The sequence below is a fragment of the Pteronotus mesoamericanus genome, unplaced genomic scaffold (assembly GCF_021234165.1).
Source record: "Pteronotus mesoamericanus isolate MK-2021 breed Mesoamerican mustached bat unplaced genomic scaffold, CSHL_Meso_final contig_41, whole genome shotgun sequence".
Classification (NCBI taxonomy): domain Eukaryota; kingdom Metazoa; phylum Chordata; class Mammalia; order Chiroptera; family Mormoopidae; genus Pteronotus; species Pteronotus mesoamericanus.
In genome coordinates, this window is record NW_026555152.1 from 7,630,576 (window position 1) to 7,650,939 (window position 20,364).

The window sequence follows — 20,364 nt, forward strand, 5'->3', positions numbered from 1 at the left end:
CCAATGGAATGACAAAAACAAAACAAAACAAAACATAAAAGACAAAATTCTAAGTCTGTAATATTGACAGTGTTCCTGTGTTTGCATAACTTAGTGTTTAGCATCTGAATTCTCCAGATCCACACATGTTAGGGATATGGTGGATCTCAAGACATCTTGTTCACACACCATTTTACACTTAAGAAAAGTAGGACTCAAAAGTAAAATGATTTTCTACAAGTAGAAAGTGGCAAAATGGAAACTAGAAAGATATGACTCAGTTCTCTTGAAAAACAGCCAAACGATGGCTGTTACTGGGTAAATAGATTTCCAACAAAATCAGTTATTTTAGGATTCTTACTTGGTAGCCTAACCATTGGTAGCCATATGCTGAGTGTACTGAAGGGGGCGACTATACAGCAAGAAAGGGAACTGCATTAACGATCACTAGAGGGAACAATTAGCGAGCGTCAGCAGGATGAACTAGTAGAATTTGGTGAATGAATGGATGTAAACACTGAGCAGAGACTGGAAAATGTTAGGGCATTATGAGGTGTAAACTGCTTAGTTGTAGTGGTGGAGTGTAAGCAGGGGTAAAATGATTCTACTTTCAGGGGCATTTCACATTCTTTTACTAAATACTAGAAGGTTGGGAATAAATATAATTCACATCACTCTTACGTTCTTGATTTAGAGATAGCTTACCCACATTCTTAAATTAGTGGATGCAGTTACCCTCTTCGCACGGCTCCAGCAAACGAAACCGGAATGCGATGTGATACAGGAACACTGGGTTCCCTAAAATACGGCCCCAGTTGTCCGGTAGACCCGCCTTGCTGTTGTGAGGACCAAGTAAGACAACCTAGCACACAGTACCAGGCACATCGCACGGACTGCACGTGGACGTTAATTTCCGCCCCGGCTCTTTTCTCGCATCAGAACCACTACAGGAAAACGACCTACGCTGGTGTGAGTCTCCTGCGACACCTAAGTTTCTTCCCCAGGGCCGTGTCTCAGATCATATTACTATTTCAGGAGACACATTTCGCAAAAGCTAAGGGTGGGGGAAAATCCAATTTCCCTCGGACACGGGGTGCTCCCTGCGGCTGTGAGAGCGCAGGCGGGAATGCACTGCCAGTCCTTCGAGCTACTGCGGCGCGGGTCTCCGGGTTGTGTAACGGGCCCTGCCAAAGCGGGGGTGGGGCGACCGTAAGGTTTGGGAAGGCCACGATTCCGCTCTTCGTGCCCGGCTGGTCCACTTCCTACGGCAAGCAGGAGGAGACAAACACCGCTTTTCCTAGCTCCCACCTACTGCCTCTTCTCCGAGCGGGATCCAGCTCTGCGCTCCCGTGGCCACAGGGGCCGCCTATGGGGGTGTGTATGTGTGGACGCCCCGCGCCCGTGACTCAGCTTCAGCGCGGAGCCATAGCCAGAGCCTGAGTCACCCTCGCTTCCCAGGCCCTAACCCCCCTTTCTCTGGAAGGGGCCGGAGGCCTGCAGGCTACGGAGACGCCTTCACGGAGGGCACGGGGAAGCGAGGTGCCCCGGCTCGGGGAAGGTGGAGCTCCGAGCATCTGGCCGCCGAAGCCTGGGGGCGGGGCTAGGTGTCTCGCGCAGGGGGCGGGGCGCGGTGACGTCGGCGGGCGCCGGGCCGTGCTGTGGCAGTGGCTGTGGCTGTGGTGGTGGCGGCGGCGGCGGTGGCGGCGCCGGGGCGGCGGCGGCAGCAGAAGCAGCAGCAGCAGCAGCAGCAGCAGCAGCAACGGCAGCAACCCTGAGCAGGGTGAGACGGCCGCGGTGGCGGCAGCTTGGAAGTCGGGCGGGACCTAGAGCTTCCCGCCTGTCTCTGGCCCTGAGGCGTTTTGCCTTTTCTTACTCTGCTTCTTCCTTACGGCCCTGGCTGGGGCTGGGCAGCGCTCCCCCGGGGAGGGGCGGAGCTGTAGGTGAGGCTTCAAGACCCCTTCTGCTACTAATCCGTGCTCGGGGCCGGGGCGGGGGGGGGATGGGGAAGTCCAGGGAGGGGCGACCCCACCCCCAATCGATTTTAACCCACCCCAGCCCACCGGAGGGCTCCACCCAATCGAGCTCCGGGATTGGGCGGGAGCAGAGGCGATAGAAATGGGGAACGCGGGGCGGGAGGTGGTAGGTGGGAAATAGGGGCTCTGGACGCCTGGAGAAACGACGGTGGAAGGTTGATGAGAAGTGATATTGCGGGCAGGGTGGTCGCGAGATGGAGAAATTGGGGATCCGTGTAGACTGGGGTGCAGTCAGGGTGGATATGTGGGTTTGGGTGATTGATACAAAATGTTGAAGATGAAGATTTTTTTTCTGGGAAATGTAAGATAGGAGACGGATGATTGTATTTGAAAAGGAAGATGAGCTGTGGATGTTGCCTATGAGGCAGTTGGAGAAGCTACTGCACTAGGTTTCACATTTCTGCTTTCGGGTTTTGGTTATTTTTCTATTTTTCCTTCTGACGGGGTGGGTGGATGGGTTGGGGAGGGAAGAGAATTCTCTTATGCTTTAGCTCAGTGAGTGAATTGTGAGCGTGGATGGGTTTGAAGTTTTACACCCTTCAAGAAGAGTGAGATCTTGCGTTAAGACAGCTTCATTCAGGTAGCAATATTAGGGAAATAAGTCTCATTACACTTTTTGATCTTTAAAGGTGTTACCTTCCAGTCTTTTCATTGCAGAAAAGACTTCTTTTCACTACGTGTACAAGCTCTATCCTGGCCCCTTAAGAGAAGGCCTGAGAATCAGGTGGTTGCTTTGGAAGACACATTTCTGAGTAATAGCTGCAGGTCGTGTCAAGATCGACTGCTTTGGATGGATAAAAGGAACAATTTGAACAATTCGGTTGAACTAATTATGTGAAAAATGCTTAAATGTTTTAAAGTACAACTGTCCTTAACAGCTTGTTTTTCAGTAGACCTTGACATTTAGACATTATGTGTTCAACACTATTATTACTTATTATTTCCCAGTTGCAGATGTCTTTATTAAACACTTTAAGAATCAAGTGGAATAATTTTTTCCTTTCGGTAGACCCCTCAATTTCTGAGAAATGTTCTTGGAGTCAAGAGCTTTAAAATGCTGTTTAATGACGTATTTGGGGCATGTGTCTGTCATTTCATAAAGAGAGATTACTAAGAGTAAACAGTATTCAGCGTTCTTCACATCATTCTTTCACAATTTAGCACATTAAATCAGAATCTCTTCTGGATTCCTGCTCCACGTGAGATTATAGTATTCAACAGCCTTACCTACCAGTGTAATGTAAGCTATTTCTTGCTCAGAAACAGGTCCTGTGATGGACATGCATTATGTAATGGATGAAGTAGACATGACTCTCAATAATTCATTTATGGAGGAAGAGAAACCGTCATGAAATGGAAATTAGGCAGTGACTTTCCCAAGGCTTACTCAATTTATTTGGGAAGATAGCCAGGGAAGTGCTTTCCTGTAACCCAAGAGAGAGCTATACAGATGTCAGTGTCAGTAGCTGCAGATCATTGCCTCTTTTAACATGCTTCTTTAATGAGCAGACTATTATCTTCTAGCAAATACTTCTGCCTGAAGAGACTTACAAGAAACAGAGGCTACAATAGCTATTAAGAGAGAAAGGATGTGGTCCAATTGTAATTACAAATAAAATATTTAACTGTATTCATATAGATCAAATTGTAAGTTGGTATCATGAGTAATTTTGATTTTGGATTAGTTACTTAGAAGGAAAAATGTGAATTCACATGTTTAGATTTGGGTTTTAAATTATACTTTGATTTAATTGGGTCTACAGGGGACAAATGAGAAGATTCCAGGTGAAAGTATATATTGCTAAAATGACACTTGCATAGCTGACAATAAGATGTGTTTCTTCTCCTTGTGGGAATGAAATCATATGATTTGGGGACAATGTAAAGGTAGAAATTATCTGTTTCTCTAATGCCTGAAAAAACCCCCTGCACTTTTAACAATTAAATTTATTGGCGTGACATTGGTTAATGACATTATATAGGTTTCAGGTATACTGTTCTGTAATATTTCATCTGTATGTTGTATTGTATGTTCAGTGCCTTAAGTCAAGCTTCCTTTCATCATCATTTATTCCCGTTTTACTCTCTTCTATCCCCCGCAGGTCCCCTTTTCTTCTGGAATCACCATACTGTTGTCTGTGTCTATGAAGGTTTTTTTTTTCTCTTTTTCTTTTGCTTAATCCTTTCACCTTTTTCACCCAGACCCTCAACCCCCTTCCTCTCTGACAGCTGTCAGCCTGTTCTCTATCAGCCTTTTTCTATTTTTTTTAGCTTATTTTGTTCATTGGATTACAAATATGAGTGAAATCAAATGGCACTTGTTTTTCTCTGACTGGCTTATTTCACTCAGCATAATTCTCTCCAGGTCTTTGCATGCTGTTGCAAAGGATAAGATTCTCTCCCCTGCACCCGGCCGCCCCCACCCCCCCGCTGCTTTTTATGGCCCAGTAGTATTCCATTGTGTAAATGTATCACAGCTTTTTTATCCACTCATTTACTGATGGGCACTTCGGCTGCTTTCAAATCTCAGCTATCGTAAATAATGCTGCAGTGAACACAGGCACATATATTCTTTTTGATTTAGTAAAACTCCTACAATTTACTTTTCAAGAAATGTCACTTGCTGGTCATTACTGTGATATCCTTGTTGAGTCTGCTTAAGTGTTGTTGGTTTTTTTTTTTTTCATTACTAAAGTTGGATGAGTATGTCAGCCTGTTAATTCAACATTAATACTGGAAACAAAACAACAGTGAAGGTTGTAATAGCAACAACTGCTCTTTTTCTACACTATATTTATGCTTTTAGAAGTAGTATAAGACCTGTTAAATGCTCATTTTACACATACTGTGTCAAAACCATTGAGGGAGAAAGACCAGGGAATGAAGTATTTTGGTTAATCAAATAATAATTAGTACATGAATTACCAATTTTCAGAGAAAGATAATGTAAACAAGTAAACAAAATACAGGCTGTATGCAATGTATTTCTATGGCTCTTCACTATGCCTTCAACATGTCTTGGTACAGTGTTTCATTCATTTATTTGTTTAAAAGTTTTTGAGTATAGTTCTGGGCACTTTTTTTTAGCTTTTGGGGATATGGTAGTGAATAAAGCTGACAAAAATCTCTGCCTTCATTGAACTTACTTTCTAGCTATCTTCTTGGGAAATGAGGAGGAACCCAGTAAAGGAGATTGATAGGAGGCATTGAGTTAGAAAAACTGGAGGAGTGTGATGTACTAGAAGTGAAGGAAAGGAAGTTTTCAAGGAGGGAATTATCAACTGTATCATTGTTTAAGTGTATGTCAGAGTGTTGAATAAGAGAGAATGCTGCTTGATTATAATGTCTAATACCAGAGAAATAACTAAATGCTTGTTAGTGTGAGATGAGACAGATATTCCTGGATTGATTTATATATTCTTTTCGGAACAAAGGAGGCAGCCTGGGAGAACCTACTTTTACTGCACTAAGCAGAGATATGACTTTGTTCGTTATTAATCTTATGTGTATTTTTTTTTAAATTGGTAATACAAGTACCAAATCAGAAGGTATAAATGAATACACAGGGAAAAGTAAGTCCTATCCCATCCATCCTGAAGGTAATTACTATTTCCAGTTTCTTCTTTTTCCTGATCAGTGAAATATTTTGCAATAATATGGCATTTAGCTATTTAAAAATTGCATAAATATAACAAGTATTTTTATCTTTCAGGTGTTATTTGAAGTGTTAATATATTTTCATAATTTAATCTAGATGCAGACTTTTTGTTTCATAACTTTGTTTTATAGCTTTATTGAGAGATAATTCACATGACATGCAATTTACCCATTTAATGAGTATAATTCAATTTTGTTTGTGCAACCATCCTGACAACCAATTTTAGAACATTTATATGACCCCCAAAACAAATCCCAAACTCATGAACAGTCACCCCACTGACCTTTGGTTTTTAAGTATTGGTTTGCTTATTATGTGGGGAAAAATGTGAAATACTTTGTTACCAACTAATCTGCAGTGAAACCATTTAGTTCATACTTTTAACATTCCGTGATAGAATAGAAGCATAGATTTGTGTAAAAGTCAAATTAGATAACGTTTTATTTGAGTAAATACTTGTGAAATGATTTTTAAAATTATTTACTTAAGAGAGAGAGGGTTAGGTTTTTTTTTACACTTACACATTCATTGGTTGATTCCTGTATGTGCCCTGACAGGGATCAAACCTGCAGCCTTGGTGAAGCGGGACGATGCCATAACCACTTGAGCTGCCTGGCCATGATCCTGGTGAAGTGATTTGGTTATCTTAGTGTCCTGTTCTATTATTCCTTCAATTAGCAAATGTTTATTGAGTACCATTTGTATTCCAAGTCCTGAGCTAGACCAGAGGGATTTCATGATAAATAAGGGATAGGTTCCCCTATTCTTGAGGAGTTTCATATTAGTATGAGAAGAGGAAAAATTAGCAGGACTTTGTGGTGTTCAATTGGTGACATACAGAGTTTTCTACATCAGCTCACAGAATGGATCCCTCGACTGGATTGTGGGAAGATCTAAGATGGGATCTTAAGGATGAGTAGGATTTGGTCAAATGAGAAGGATGCAAGCAGAGGGAATTTAGCATTCGAGGAACCCTAAGGCAAGAAAGCTATAGGGCAGATTAGGGGATCTGAAAGTAATTTGAAATGTCAGGTGCCGGCGTGAGGTGTTGGTATCACGTCTTTTTGTTAAAAGCGTGTTGTCTAAAAAGGGCAAAATAATTACATTATTAATTCGCTTCAACTGCCTATGGGTAGCTGTCACTTCTTTGTGTTTAATTTTGAGTGAGTTACTTTATTATCTAAAACTCAGTTAATTTTTTCATCTCTAAAATGGGAATTTTCTCATAAAATGGGAATGTAACTGTTGTGAAGAATAAAGCAGATAGTACTTACAAAACTTTTAATAAAGTGCTTGGAATATAGTAGGTAATTAATAAAAATTAACTGCTCTTATGATGACGAGCGGTGATGTTGATGGTAATGATGGAATGGAATTTCTTAGGATGTTTGTGGATCCCCAGAGAGTTTTCAGGAGACTGGAAAATGACACCTATCATTTTAAGTTTTTTTCTGGGAGGAAGGATGTGGATGCCAAAAATGTTAGGTCAACACTGTCCAGTAGAATTTTCTGTGCTGATAGAAATGCTCTGTATCTTTACCATTCATTATAGTAGCCACTCGTTACCTGCACCTATTGAACTATGGCTAGTGTGACTGAGAAATTGAATTGTTAATTTTATTGAAATTAATTTAAATAGCTATTGTGACTAGTGGCTACTGTGTTGGGCAGCATGGTTATACATTTATGGATTAATGAATCTAATATTGGACTCTGGCACTATTTTAGAATAGATTATTTAAAAGGTAGTTTTGGAAGCCTTGTCAAGGGAAATAGTGTTCACTAGGATTCAGCATGTATTCACTAGGTCACATCAGACAGTAATTCTAGTTTTCTAGAATTGATGTGGTTCCTGGACTGATAAATAAACAAATGTAATAGTTGTGGTGTATCTACACTTAAGCTATTTTTTATGTTATTCTTGTGGAAGATATGAAAAAGTAAGTCTTAGATTTAATGAGACAGGGATCATCTGTGATGTGTTCTCTACTGAGCAAATAATAGGTACTTACTAAATATTTGATGAATGAATGGATAATAATATAACTGACTTCACAACTGGTTGTAAATGGCTATACCCAGACATTAGAGAGTTGCTTACTGAGGATGATAGCTTTGAGGAACTGGTGTTAGGTGACTCGTTCTTGTGTGTATTGAAATGACCCAGGAGTGGTGGCATAGAAAATAGTGACAATATGAAGTAGTAGTCAGCATATCCTCAATGAGTGTGGAGGAAGTCCAGGTGGTTATTAGGTCGTAGTAAAGAGGCAGAGGTAGAAGACTTGCCGAGTAGCATGAGAATCAGAGTAACAAGGATTTTACATGACGATTCAGGAATGATAGTCTGGAGTTGGCATTGGAAGAACGATGGGTAACAGCTTCTTTTTCCAATATTGGGAATGGAGTATGAGAGCTTTAATAGCCTCCCTTTGAAAGGGCTGCGTGGAAAGAGGAGTCCTGGGAAATCCAGTTTTCAGTTAAGGCAGAGAGATAGTGAGAACTTTTAGAGCAGTTTCTTGAAAATGCAGTAAAGTTCTTTGAGAATGTATTTTTCCATCTATTAGCTTTTTATTATCATCACTTAAACTTTAAAAAGTCTCTCTCATCTTTACAAAAAACTCTTCAACTTCATACTTTCTCTAACTCTTGCTGTAAATTGTTTTCTCCTTTACAGGCAGACATTTTTGAAAGAATCGTCTACATTTGCTATACATCTCCATTTCTGCACCAGTTATGCTCTTCTCAGACTATTTTTGTCTTGTTTCTGTCTCCACAATTTCACTGAAAACTGTTTTGCTAGGATTACTGATGTCTTTAAAGACAATGGCAATTTTTTGTCCTCTTAGCAGCTTACTGGTTGTCTATTGCTGAGGAAAAAATTACCCCCAAATTTAAAACAACAAATATATACTGTTTCAGTGTTGCTGTGTTTCAGGTATCTGAGTGTGGTGTGTCTGATTCAGGGTCAATCATAAGGCTGCAATCAAATGTTAACTAGCACTGCAGTCATCTCAGCGGTGACTGGGGGAGAGTCTGCTTCCAAGCTCACTCATTTGCCCTTTGGCAGGTTTGAGGTCCTTGCTAGCTGTTGCTGGAGAAATCAGTCTCTTTGCCATTTGGGTCTCTGCGTAGGATTACTAGCTACGCGGGACCTTGCTTCTCCTAGGGTGAGAATTTTGAGGAGGAGTTGGGGAGGGGAGATAATAGCTAGAGTAATTTTGTAACCTAATCTAGGAAGTGACATTCTAGCATTTTTGCTGTATTCTGTTCATTAGAAGGAAGTTACTTGGTCCAACACACACAAGGGATGGATGGGGATGGCGGTGAGGAGGATCCCACAAGAGCTTGAATATTAGGAGGCAGAGATGTATTCATCTGAATGATATTTCAGAGCCCTCTTCAAGATTGCCTGTTACAGCAGCCTTTGGCACAGTTGATTTCTTCTTCTTTTGTAAAACTCACTTCTTTTGGGGTCTTTAGATTACGCTTCAGATTTTCTTCCTGGGTCTCTAGGCTCTCTTTCTCAGTCACCTTTGTTGAACCTTTTCTACCCATTCATTAAGTATTTGAATTTCTGTGGAAGAGATGTGATTCATTTCTTATATTTCATTTTTATCTGTATGTTGGGTGTTCATTTTTCTGTCTTTAGCTTTTACCTCTTTCCTGAGTCTAAGGGTCAACTAAGAGGCATTGGGTAGGAAAGCAGTGACAGTGGAGATAGAGAAGAGTACAGAATTGAAAGCTTTAAAGAACACAGGACTGGGTAATTCAGTATCTGTGTGTGTATGTGTGTGTATACTTCTGGCGGGGAAAGGAGAGTTGATGGGGATGGAGGAGACTAAGGTGACTCCCAGACTTTGAGATGGAGAAGGTGGGCTAGAAGCAGTGTTGGCTAGTACAGTAGCTACAAGCCATATATGGCTATTTAAATTTACTCTAATTTAAATGAAATAAGATTTAACATTTACTTCCTCAGTCGCACTAGCACTATTGCATGTTCTCAATAGCCAGATGGGACTAGTGACCTCTGTATTGGACAGTGCAGATAAACAGCATTTCCACTGTCACAGAAAGTTCTGGTGCACAGCACTGGTCTACAGTATCTGTACCTACTATTTTTCCCCCAGAGAAGAGTCGAAATAATAGATGGTATTCTCCAGTCTCCCAGAACTCTGGCTCCAGAATATCTTAAGGGATCTGTGAGTCAGATACAGTCAGCACTACCACCACCCAGTCGTCATCAGATGTAGACCAATTCCATAGTCAGAGAAGGTGCTGCACTGAGCTAGAATGGCGATGCCATCTTTGGCCTGTTGATGGCTATTGTGGGGCAACAGGAACCTCTAGAAAGTCCAGTAGAAATGTAATGTGAGACACGTAATTAAAATTTTAGGGACCACATTTATAGAGTAAAAAGAAACTATTAGATTTTATAATTTTATAATGTATTCTATTTAACCCAAAACATCCAAAATGTCATTTCCACAGGTTGAAACATATTTAAAAAATTATTAACGGGCAATTTTACATTATTTTTTCAAATTAAGTCTTTGAGATCAATTGTACACTTTTATAGCATATCTTAATTCAGATGCTAGGTTTTTCTCAGAAATATTTGATTTGTATTTTAAGTTTTATAAAATTTACTGTTGAAAAAGTGGATTCACATGCCCAACTAGTCCCAGACATGTTTAAAAGTTTTCCAGTAATTGAATTATCAGTTTTAAAATTTAGACTGATTTTTTATTTTTTCAATTACAGGTGACAGTCAATATTATTTTAGTTTCAGGTGTACCGTGCAGTGGTTGGACATTTATATAATTAGGAAGTGATCCCCCGATAAGTCTGGTACACCCCCGACTCTATACATAGTTTTCACAATATTATTGCCTGTATCCCCGGTGCTGTCCTTTTCATCCCCCTATTTTGTAACTGCCATTTTGTACTTCTTAATTCCTTTACCCTTTTCATCCAGCCCCCACAAGCACCCTCCCACCTGATAACCATCAGTTTGTTCTGTGTGTCTATGAGTTCATTTGTTCATTTATTTTTGTTTTTTAGATTCCACATATAAGTGAAATAAAATCTGTTTTTTCTGACTTACTTCATTTATAATAATCTTTAGGTCCTTTCATGTTCTTGCAAATGGTAAGATTTCATTTTTTTTTTTTTTATGGCTGAGTAGTATTCCATTTTACATATGCACTACATCTTTTTCCAGTTGTCTGTTGATTGACACTTAGGTTGCTTCCATATCTTGGCTATCATAAATACAGCTGCAGTGAACAAAGGGATGCAGTATCTTTCTTTCTTTCTTTCTTTTTTTCCATGTTTCTGAGTCTTTCTTTTTTTTTTTAAATTTTATTTTAATTTATTTTTTCAAATACATTTGTCTCTGCCTACCCCCCACCACTTTCCCTTGCCCCCTCTCTTCTTCCCTCCCTCAGCTCTTCCCCTTTGGTTTTGTCCATGAGTCCTTGCTATATGTTCCTTGACTTTCCCCTCCCTTCCTTTTTCCCGCCTCCCCTCCCTCCTTCCCTCTTGTCTCTCTTGATTTCTTTTCCTTTCAGTGTTGCTGGTCTTATTTTCCTTGCATCTTTGTATTGTTGGTTAGGTTCCACTTATAGGTGAGATCATATGGTATTTGTCTTTCGCCCCCTGGCTTATTTCACTTAGCATAATGCTCTCCAGTTCCATCCATGCTGTCGCGAAAAGTTTACTAGTTCTTTTTTTCTTTCTGCTGTGTAGTATTCCATTGTGTATATGTATATAACTTTTTGATCCAATCATCTACCGATGGGCATTTAGGTTGCTTCCAACACTTGGCTATTGTCAGTTGTGCTGCTATGAACATTGGGGTGCATAGGTTCTTTTGTATTGGAGTTTTGGTGTTCTTAGGGTATAGTCCCAGCAGGGGAATCACTGGATCAAAAGGCAGTTCCATTTTCAGCTTTTTGAGGAAATTCCACACTGCTTTCCACAGTGGCTGCACCAGTCTGCATTCCCACCAACAGTGTACTAGGGTTCCCTTTTCTGCACAGCCTCGCCAGCACCTGTTGTTTGTGGATCTGTTTCTGATGGCCATTCTGACCGGTGTGAGGTGGTACCTCATGGTGGTTTTGATGTGCATTTCTCTGATGGCTAGTGATGCTGAGCATCCTTTCAAATGCCTCTGGGCCCTCTGTATCTCCTCCTTGGAAAAGCGTCTGCCCAGGTCCTTTGCCCATTTTTTGATTGGATCGTTTGTCTTCTTGGAGTGGAGTCGAGTGAGTTCTTTATATATCTTGGAGATCAAACCTCTATCTGATGTATCATTAGCAAATATATTTTCCCATAGGGTTGGCTCCCTTTTCATTTTGCTGATGTTTTCTTTAGCCGTGCAGAAACTTCTTATTTTGATGAGGTCCCAACTTGTTTATTCTTTCCTTTATGTCCCTTGCTTTAGGAGACATATCAGTGAAAAGATTGCTGCGTGGGATATCTGAGAGTTTCCTGCCAATGTTCTCCTCTAGGACTTTGATGGTTTGCGACTTATACTTAAGTCTTTTATCCATCTTGAGTTTATTTTTGTGTATGGTGTCAGCTGATGATCTAATTTCAATTTTTTGCATGTAGCCGTCCAGCTCTCCCAACACCATTTGTTGAAGAGGCTATTACTGCTCCATTTTATGCTTCTGCCCCCTTTGTCAAATATTAGATGCCCATAGAGACCTGGGCTCATTTCTGGGCTTTCTATTCTGTTCCACTGGTCTATGGGTCTGTTCTTGTGCCAGTACCAGATTGTTTTGAGTATAGTGGCTTTGTAGTAGAGTTTGATGTCCGGTATTGTGATCCCTCCTACTTTGTGTTTCTTTCTTAAAATTGCTGAGGCTATTCGGGGTTGTTTATGGTTCCATATAAATTTTTGCATTATTATCTTTCTGAATTATTGTTTTAAATATCAAGAGGTGTGATTGCTAGGTCATATGGTAGTTCCATTTTTAATTTATTGAATAGCCTCCATACTGTTTTCCATGATGGCTGTACCAATTTGGAATCCCACCAGCAGTGCACAAGGCTTCCCTTTTCTCTGAATCCTCACCAACACTTGTTTTTTTGTTATTTATTGATGATAGCCATCCTGATAGGTGTGAAGTGATACCTTATTGTGGTTTTAATTTGCATTTCTCTGGTGATTAGTGACATTGAACATTTCTTGTTTGTTGGCCATCTGTACATTGTCTTTGGAGAAGTGTTAATACAGATTGCCCATTTTTAAATGAGATTGTCTTTTTAGTTTTAAGTTGTATGAGTTCCTTATGTATTTTGGATATTAACCCCTTATTGGATGTGTCATTGGTAAATAATCTCTCATTCAGTAGGTTGTCTTTTCATTTTGTTGATGGTTTCCTTTGCTGTGCAAAACCTTTTCAGTTTGATACAGTCACATTTATTTATTTATTCTTCTTTTTCCCTTGCTGGAGGACACATATCCAACAAATATTACTAAGAATAGTGTCAGAGAGTTTACTGCCTATGTTTTCTTCTGGGAGTTTTATGATTTCGAGTCTTATATATAAGCCCTTAATCCATTTTGAATTTATTCTTATGTATGGTGTAAAAAAGTGGTCTAGTTTCATTTTTTTGCATGTATCTGTTCAGTTTTCCCAACACCATTTATTGAATAGACTTTACTCAATTGTATATTCCTGCCTTCTTTGTCATAGGTTAATTCACCTTTTATTTCTGGGCTTTCCATTCTGTTTCATTGATTTATGTGTCTGTTTTTATGCCTGTACCACGCTGTTTGATTACTATAGCCTTGTATAGTTTTATATAAGGTAGTGTGACATCACCAACTTTTTTCTTCTTTGTCAAGATTGCTGTGGCTATTTGAGTTCTTTTGTGATTCTATATATATTTTAGGCCTATTTTTTCTAGTTCTGCTAAAAATGTCATAGGTATTTTGATAGGGATTACATTAAATCTAAGATTGCTTTGGATAGTGAGGGCATTTTAAGGATGTTGATTCCATTTATGAGCATGGAATATGCTCCCATTTATTTGTATCTTAAATTTTTTTCTTCAGTGTTTTTTAATTTTTCAAGTACAGGCCTTTTACCACCTTGGTTAAACTTATTTTGAGATGCAATTTTTAATGGGGTTGTTTTCTTATCTTCCTGAAAGTTTATTATTGGTGTATAAAAATGCTACCAATTTTTGAATATTGTTTGGTGGACTCTGTAGGGTTCTCTCTGCATAGTATCATGCCATCTACAAATGACAGATTTACTTAAAAAATTTGAATCTCTTTTTTTTTCCTTCTTATTGTTTAATTACTATGGCTTGAAGTTCTGCTACTACATTGAATAGAAGTGGTGAAAGTGGTCTTTCTTGGCTTGTTCCTAATCTTGAGACTTTTAGCTTTTCACTGTTAAGTATGATGTTAGTTGTGAGTTTGTCATAATGGCCTTTGCTATGTTGAGGTACGTTCTCTCTATTCTCATTTTGCTGAGAGGTTTTTTTTTTTTTAAATATCATAAATGGATTTTGGATTTTGTCAGAAGCTTTCTCTGCCTCTATTGATACAATCATACCATTTCTATCCTTTGTTTTATTTATGTGATGTATCATGTTGATTGGTTTGAGGATATTAAATTGATTTTGCAAGATATTAACTTTGCATCCTAGGGATAAATTCCAGTTGATCATGGTGTATGATCTCTTTAATGTATTGCTGAATTAGGTTTACTAATATTTTGTTGAAGATTTTTTGCATATATGTTTATCAGGGATATTGGCCTATATTTTTCTTATTTTGTAATGTCTTTGGTTTTGAAATCAGGGTAATGCTGGCCTTGTAAAATGAGCTTGGGAGCATTTTTTCCTTGAATTTTTTGGATTAGTTTGAGAAGCATAGGTGTTAATTCTTCTTTGAATGTTTGGTGGAACTCATCTGTGAGGCCATCTGGTCCAGGACTTTTGTTTGTTGGGAGTTTGATTAATGATTGATTTCCTTCGTAGTTATTAATCTGTTCATATTTTCTGTTTCTGTTTCTTCAGTCTTGGAAGATTGGATGATTCTAGGAATTTATCCTTTTTATCCTGGTTGTTCAATACATTGGCATATAGTTGTTTGTAATATTTTCTTACAATTCTTTGTATTTCTGTGGTGCCAGTTCTTTTTTCACTTTTGATTTTATTATTTTGGGTCCTCTTTCAATTTTTTTCTTGATGGGTAAAGGTTTATCAATTTTGTTTATTGCATTAAGAACCAGTTCTTGATTTCATTGATCTTTTGTAGTGTTTTCTTGGATGCTGTTTTAATTTCTGCTCTGATCTTTATTATTTCCTTCCTTCTCTTCACTTTGGGCTTTGTGTTTTTTGTTTGTTTGTTTGTTTGTTTTGGCATCAGAATTTTATTTTAAAGGTTGTACAAGGCCAGATTATTAGACTGTTGCAAATTGGGAAATTTATTAAATTCGTGAGATAAAAGAGAAAACAGAGAAAATTGAAAAGACAAAAGTAAACACGTTTTCCATTTTGTACAACTATCCAGTAGTAATGGAACCATTCAGGTAACTATTGATTAACTAGTTAAACATGCAAAAGTAACCATTCAGATTTATCTCTGTAAATGAATCACATTATTAATGTGATTTCTAGGCCATTGGGAAATGAAAATACTTGTGTTTCTCAACATATAGGTGTTTTTAATGGAAAATTATACTAATTGAAAGTATAGAATTTTATGCACTTAACTGAAATTAAGGCATGGGTCACCTTAGAAAAATATCACTAAAGACTGATATATCACATCTGGATATGCTTCATTTTGAGTGTGCTTTTAGTGTGTCTGATTCTTTTAACTTCGATCTATTTGGATGGCATGGGGTGGAGTGAAAATGGGCATCTCATTCACAAATACAAATCTCCTGAGATATCCTGAGAAATCTTCTCCTGAGATATCACTCAGCTACATGTTCAGGACTATGCTTAGCAAGAGTTACCAGATTAAGCTTGCAGATTATATACTGCCAACTGAACTGTTTTATCAAAGGGACACTCTAATTTTCCACTGAGAATATCTTGTTTTAATTAATTGAAGAACAAATAATACTGAGTTAGCTCTTTATGAAGATTATTTGGTTCAAAGGAATAAAACTTACCTTGAAAATACAGACAATAGGGTGAACCAGTTTTTACATGCTTTTTACTACACTTTGGATTTTATTTACTTCTAGAGAGAGGGAAAGGGAAAGGGGAAGAGAGGGAGAGAAATATTGACATGAGAAACATCAGTCAGTTGCCTCCTGTAGGTGCCCTGAACGGGGACCGAATCCACAACCCAGTCATGTGCCCTGACTGGGAATCAAACTGGCAACCTTTTGCTTTTAAGGATGATGTCCAACCAACTGAGCCATACTGGTCAGGGCCATTTTGATACTATTTGTGCCATCCAACCAATGTGCTGCTTGTGCCAAATCCATAAATCTCAGTCCAAATGGTAGCTTTCATTAAGGTCCAAATGGTAAATAATCTGATAAAACAGCTCTTGACCTTTAGCTATTTTCTGCAAGTCCACACTAACATCATTACCATCCAGAGGGGACACCCAACACATGATGGTGGACTTAGACTCTCCAGCTGCAGGAATGTGTGTAGCCCCTCATTGAGCTTCTCAGAGTACTTTCTTCGCAGCGTTTTATGCGTTGCTCAACGCCTGAGTGTTCTCTGGAAGAAGCTCAGCATGTCTGTTACTGGGCTGGGATGACCATGCAGTGTGACCAGCGGGGAGAGGTCCTGAATGAGATTAGGAGGCGATGGCTCCTGCAGAGATGCCCAGAAATGGCAGCCTGAGGTGTGAACTCACCCTGTGCTAATCCCCTGGAGGACTGGGCTTTGTTTGTTCTTCTTTTTCTAGTAGTTACTTTTGGTGTAAGGTTACATTGTTGATTTGCCTTTTTTTTGGTTTGTTTATTTTTTGAAGTAGGTTGTACAGCTACAGATTTCCCTCTTAGAACTGCTTTGGCTGTTTTAGTTTGGCTGTTTAGGTTTTAGTTTCTTGTAATTTTATTTCATTTGTCTGAAAGTATCTTTTGATTTCTTCCTTGATCTGATTGTTAACCCACTCATTTTTAATAGCATGTTATTTAGCCTTGTGATTGAAAAAGATGCTTGGTATGATCCCATTATTCTTAAATTTAATGAGACTTGTTTTGTGGTGTAACATGTGGTCTGTTCTGGAAAATGTTTTATATGTGCTTGTAAAGAGTATGTATTCTGCAGTTTTGGTGTGAAATATTCTAAAAGTATCAGATCCATTTGGACTAAGGTGTCATTTAAGGCTGTTTTTTTCCTTATTGATTTTCTGTCTAGATGATCTATCCATTGATGCCAGTGGGGTGCTAATGTTTATTACTATGACTGTATTACTGTCATTCTTTCCCTTTATGTGTGTCAAAATTCGTTTTATATATTTAGGTGCTTCTGCTTTGGGTATGTAAATGTTTACAAGGGTAATATCCTCTTGTTGGACTCATCTCTATTATTATGTAATGTCCTTCATTGTCTCTTTTTATAGCTATTTTTAAAGTTTATTTTATCTGCTGTAAGTATTGCTACCCCAGTTTTTTTTTTCTATTTCTGTTTGTACTAATTAGCGTTTTTCATCTCCTTACTTTTAGTCTGTGTTTTGTTTTGATTGGAAGTGAGTCTCTTATAGGTGGCATAACTGTGGGTCCTGTTTTCTTATTCTTCAGTCACCTTTGTCTTTTGATTGGTGCACTTAATCCATTTACATTTAATCAAGTATTGATAGTTATGTAGTTGCCATTTTATCATCCATAACTTAAAATTTTTCCCCTTAGTTTTAAATAAGTCCCTTTACTATTTCTTGCAATACTGGTTTGCTGGTGATGAACTCCTTTAGCCTTTTCTTGTCTGGGAAGCTATTTACCTTTTCTTTGATGCTAAATGATAGCCTTGCTATGTAGAGTGACCTTGATTGTAGCTTCTTGTTTTTCATCACTTTGGATATTTTGTGCCAGTCCCTTCCGGTGTGCTAAGTTTCTGTTGAGAAGTCAGCTGACGATCTTATGGGAGCTCCCCTGTAGGAAACTGACTGCTTTTCTCTTGGTGCTTTAAACATTTTCTCTTTGTCTTTAACCTTTGGCATTTTAATTATCTTTTGGTATGGGCCTCTCTGGGATCATCATATTTGGGACTTTGTACTTCCTGAACTTGTGTGTCTATTTCCTTCTCAAGGTTAAGGAAGGTTAAGGAAGTTTTCCATCATTATTTGTTCAAATACGTTCTCAGTTTCTTGCTCTTTCTCTTCTTCTTCAGCTACCCTTATGATGTGAATGTTGGTATGCTTGATGTTGTCCCAGAGGTCTCTTAAACTATCCTTATTTTTTTTTTGATTCCTTTTTCTTTCATTCTGATTGTTTTCTGCTACCTTGTCTTTGAATTGATAATTTGATTCTCAGTTTCATCTAATTTGCTGTTGATTCTTTCTAGTATATTCTTAATTGAATTTTTCATTTCTGACTTTTTTATGGTTTCTGTGTCCTTTATTGTGTTTCCTGTTTCTTTGTTGAAGTTCTTAGTGAGTTCATCTATTCTTTCCCTAAGTTCATTGAGCATCCTTACAAACAGTGTTTTGAACTCTATCTGGTAGATTGCTTGCTTCCTTTTTGTCTTTTTTTTCCCCCTTTTGTCCTGTTCTTTTATTTGTGACATGTTTCTTTGTCTCCTCATTTTGGCTGCCTCTCTGGGTTTGTTTCTATATATTAGGTAGATCTGCCACGTCTTCCAGTCTTGGCCGTATGCAGTAGGTGTCTGTGGGGCTCGGTGGCTCAGTATTAATGGTCTCCTGAGCTGGGTGTTCCAAGAGTATCTCTTGTGTGAGTTGTGTGTGTTCTCCTGTTGTAGTTGAGCCTTGGTTTCTTTTGGCATGTTGTGGATGGGACTGACCCACAGGTTGACTGGCTGTGAGTAGTAACCGTAACTGCAGATGACAAACTGCTGCGTCGGGGCTGACTGCACGAACTGTGGTGTGCCCCAGTAGTTTGGTGCCGAGACCAGTCTTTGGATGTTGTTTGTGGAGCTAATTGGGTGGTTGCTCTGTTTTGGTCTGAAGCTGCCCACTGGGTGTGTTGGTTCTTGAGCCTTTTGGGAGGGGCTCTTGTGCAGGACCAGGTCAGCCACTGCTTGTGTCCAGCCCAGGACCAGCCAGTAGGAGCTGCAGGGTGATCTGTGGTTGGTAGCTGCCTGAACTGGGATTGGAAACAACAAGGAGAGGTTTTGCTATGAACTGAGGCCCCCTTGGAAAATTTTGACAACTTTTAAGAAGAAAAGAAACATTTCCCCCTTTTTTTTTGCTGTTCATATATATATATATATATTTACAAAATAATGAGTATGTTAAATGTATTTCCACTTTCATTTACTGTATTATAAACTTTTTTTTATCAGACATTGGTTGTAAATACATTTTTTCATAGGTGCCATGTTAAGTCATAAAGGTTTCACGTAAACATTTCCCAGTTGAATTTTACTAATAAAGCCGGTATATCATAATTCATAATGTAGCTGGTTTTCTCTGCATTTTGGATCATTTAAGTATATTGGTTTCCTGTTTATGGAATTATTGGATCAAAAAATATGAATGTTTTTAAGACCCTTAACCATTTTCAAACTTGCTGCTTCCTAAATGCTTTTATTATTTCAAAGGAAAAAACAAACACTTTAAGTGCTTTTATTAAGGAAGAAGATAAAACATTGTGTACTTTTAATTTTTCACTTAAAATTCTAAAATTTAGGAAGTGTTTCATACATTCAAAAAGAGTTATACAGTTGCTACCTGTATACCCACCACTTGGTTTAAGATACACAATATTAGAGTTAAAAACTTGTGTAGCTCTTCCTGATTATATATGTCTTTATGATGTGGATGTTTTATCTTATCCAAAAATATCTATAGCCAAGATCTTTTGGGCCGGAATTCAGAATTTCTAATTTAAGAAAGTTGATATGCTGCATATCTATATAGTGTCTAATTTTCCAAGCAAGGTTGGGAGTGTCTCCCAGGTCCTTCATCAAACACATAGGTATTGATGTATCAGTTCAGGTGTGCATTTGCCACCAAATTAGTTTCAGAAATTTAGGGGTTTTTAGAGGTTTTTGGAGTTCAGACCTGTGGATATTGGCTTGTGAACGTGTGTATCTTTTCACTGTGTTTGTTCATACAGTTTAATCAGTCTGGTAGGATTTGTTGAACTTTGTGTGGAACTGATCATAATGTATGAGATGTGGGTATAAAAACGAAAGATAATATGACTACAATACAGACAGTTTTTAATATTTTAGGATTTTAAGAAATTAGGATATCAGTGAGGATTGGAGCCATTGGGGAGGCTACACAACCTAAAACTTGACTCTTTCAAAGTGGCACAGATTGCTGATGTAAGTAGAGAACAGCTATGATTAATAAATAGCCTTGTATTTGCTTCTAAGTTTCTGCTTGACAAGATATTTGTCCTGCTGAGAACTCATGGTGAGACCTTACAATTAACTTGATTAACTGATTGGTAAGAATTGTTAAAAAAAACACAATTAACTTGATTATAGTTTTAAGTGCCATTGCTGCTCCTAGCAGAGGTGCTCTTTTTGGTGGGTATGCCACCAAAACAGTGCTGCGTTAGCCACAGG

The 20,364-nt window shown here is 38.6% G+C and overlaps 1 protein-coding gene across 6 annotated transcripts in view; it reads left to right on the top strand.

The window, feature by feature from the left end:
- Positions 1-929: 929 nt before the first annotated feature.
- ERC1 (ELKS/RAB6-interacting/CAST family member 1) overlaps positions 930-20,364 on the top strand; it is a 565,692-nt gene continuing 546,257 nt past the window's right edge. For 2 of the 6 annotated variants that reach the window (XM_054577180.1, XM_054577185.1), the window contains exon 1: positions 1,644-1,759. The gene's annotated coding sequence lies outside the window, so the exon portion shown is untranslated. Of the gene's footprint in view, positions 949-1,643; positions 1,760-1,824; positions 1,920-20,364 lie in introns of those variants that run through there. The other 4 variants (XM_054577183.1, XM_054577184.1, XM_054577182.1 and 1 more) reach the window with 3 other exon arrangements.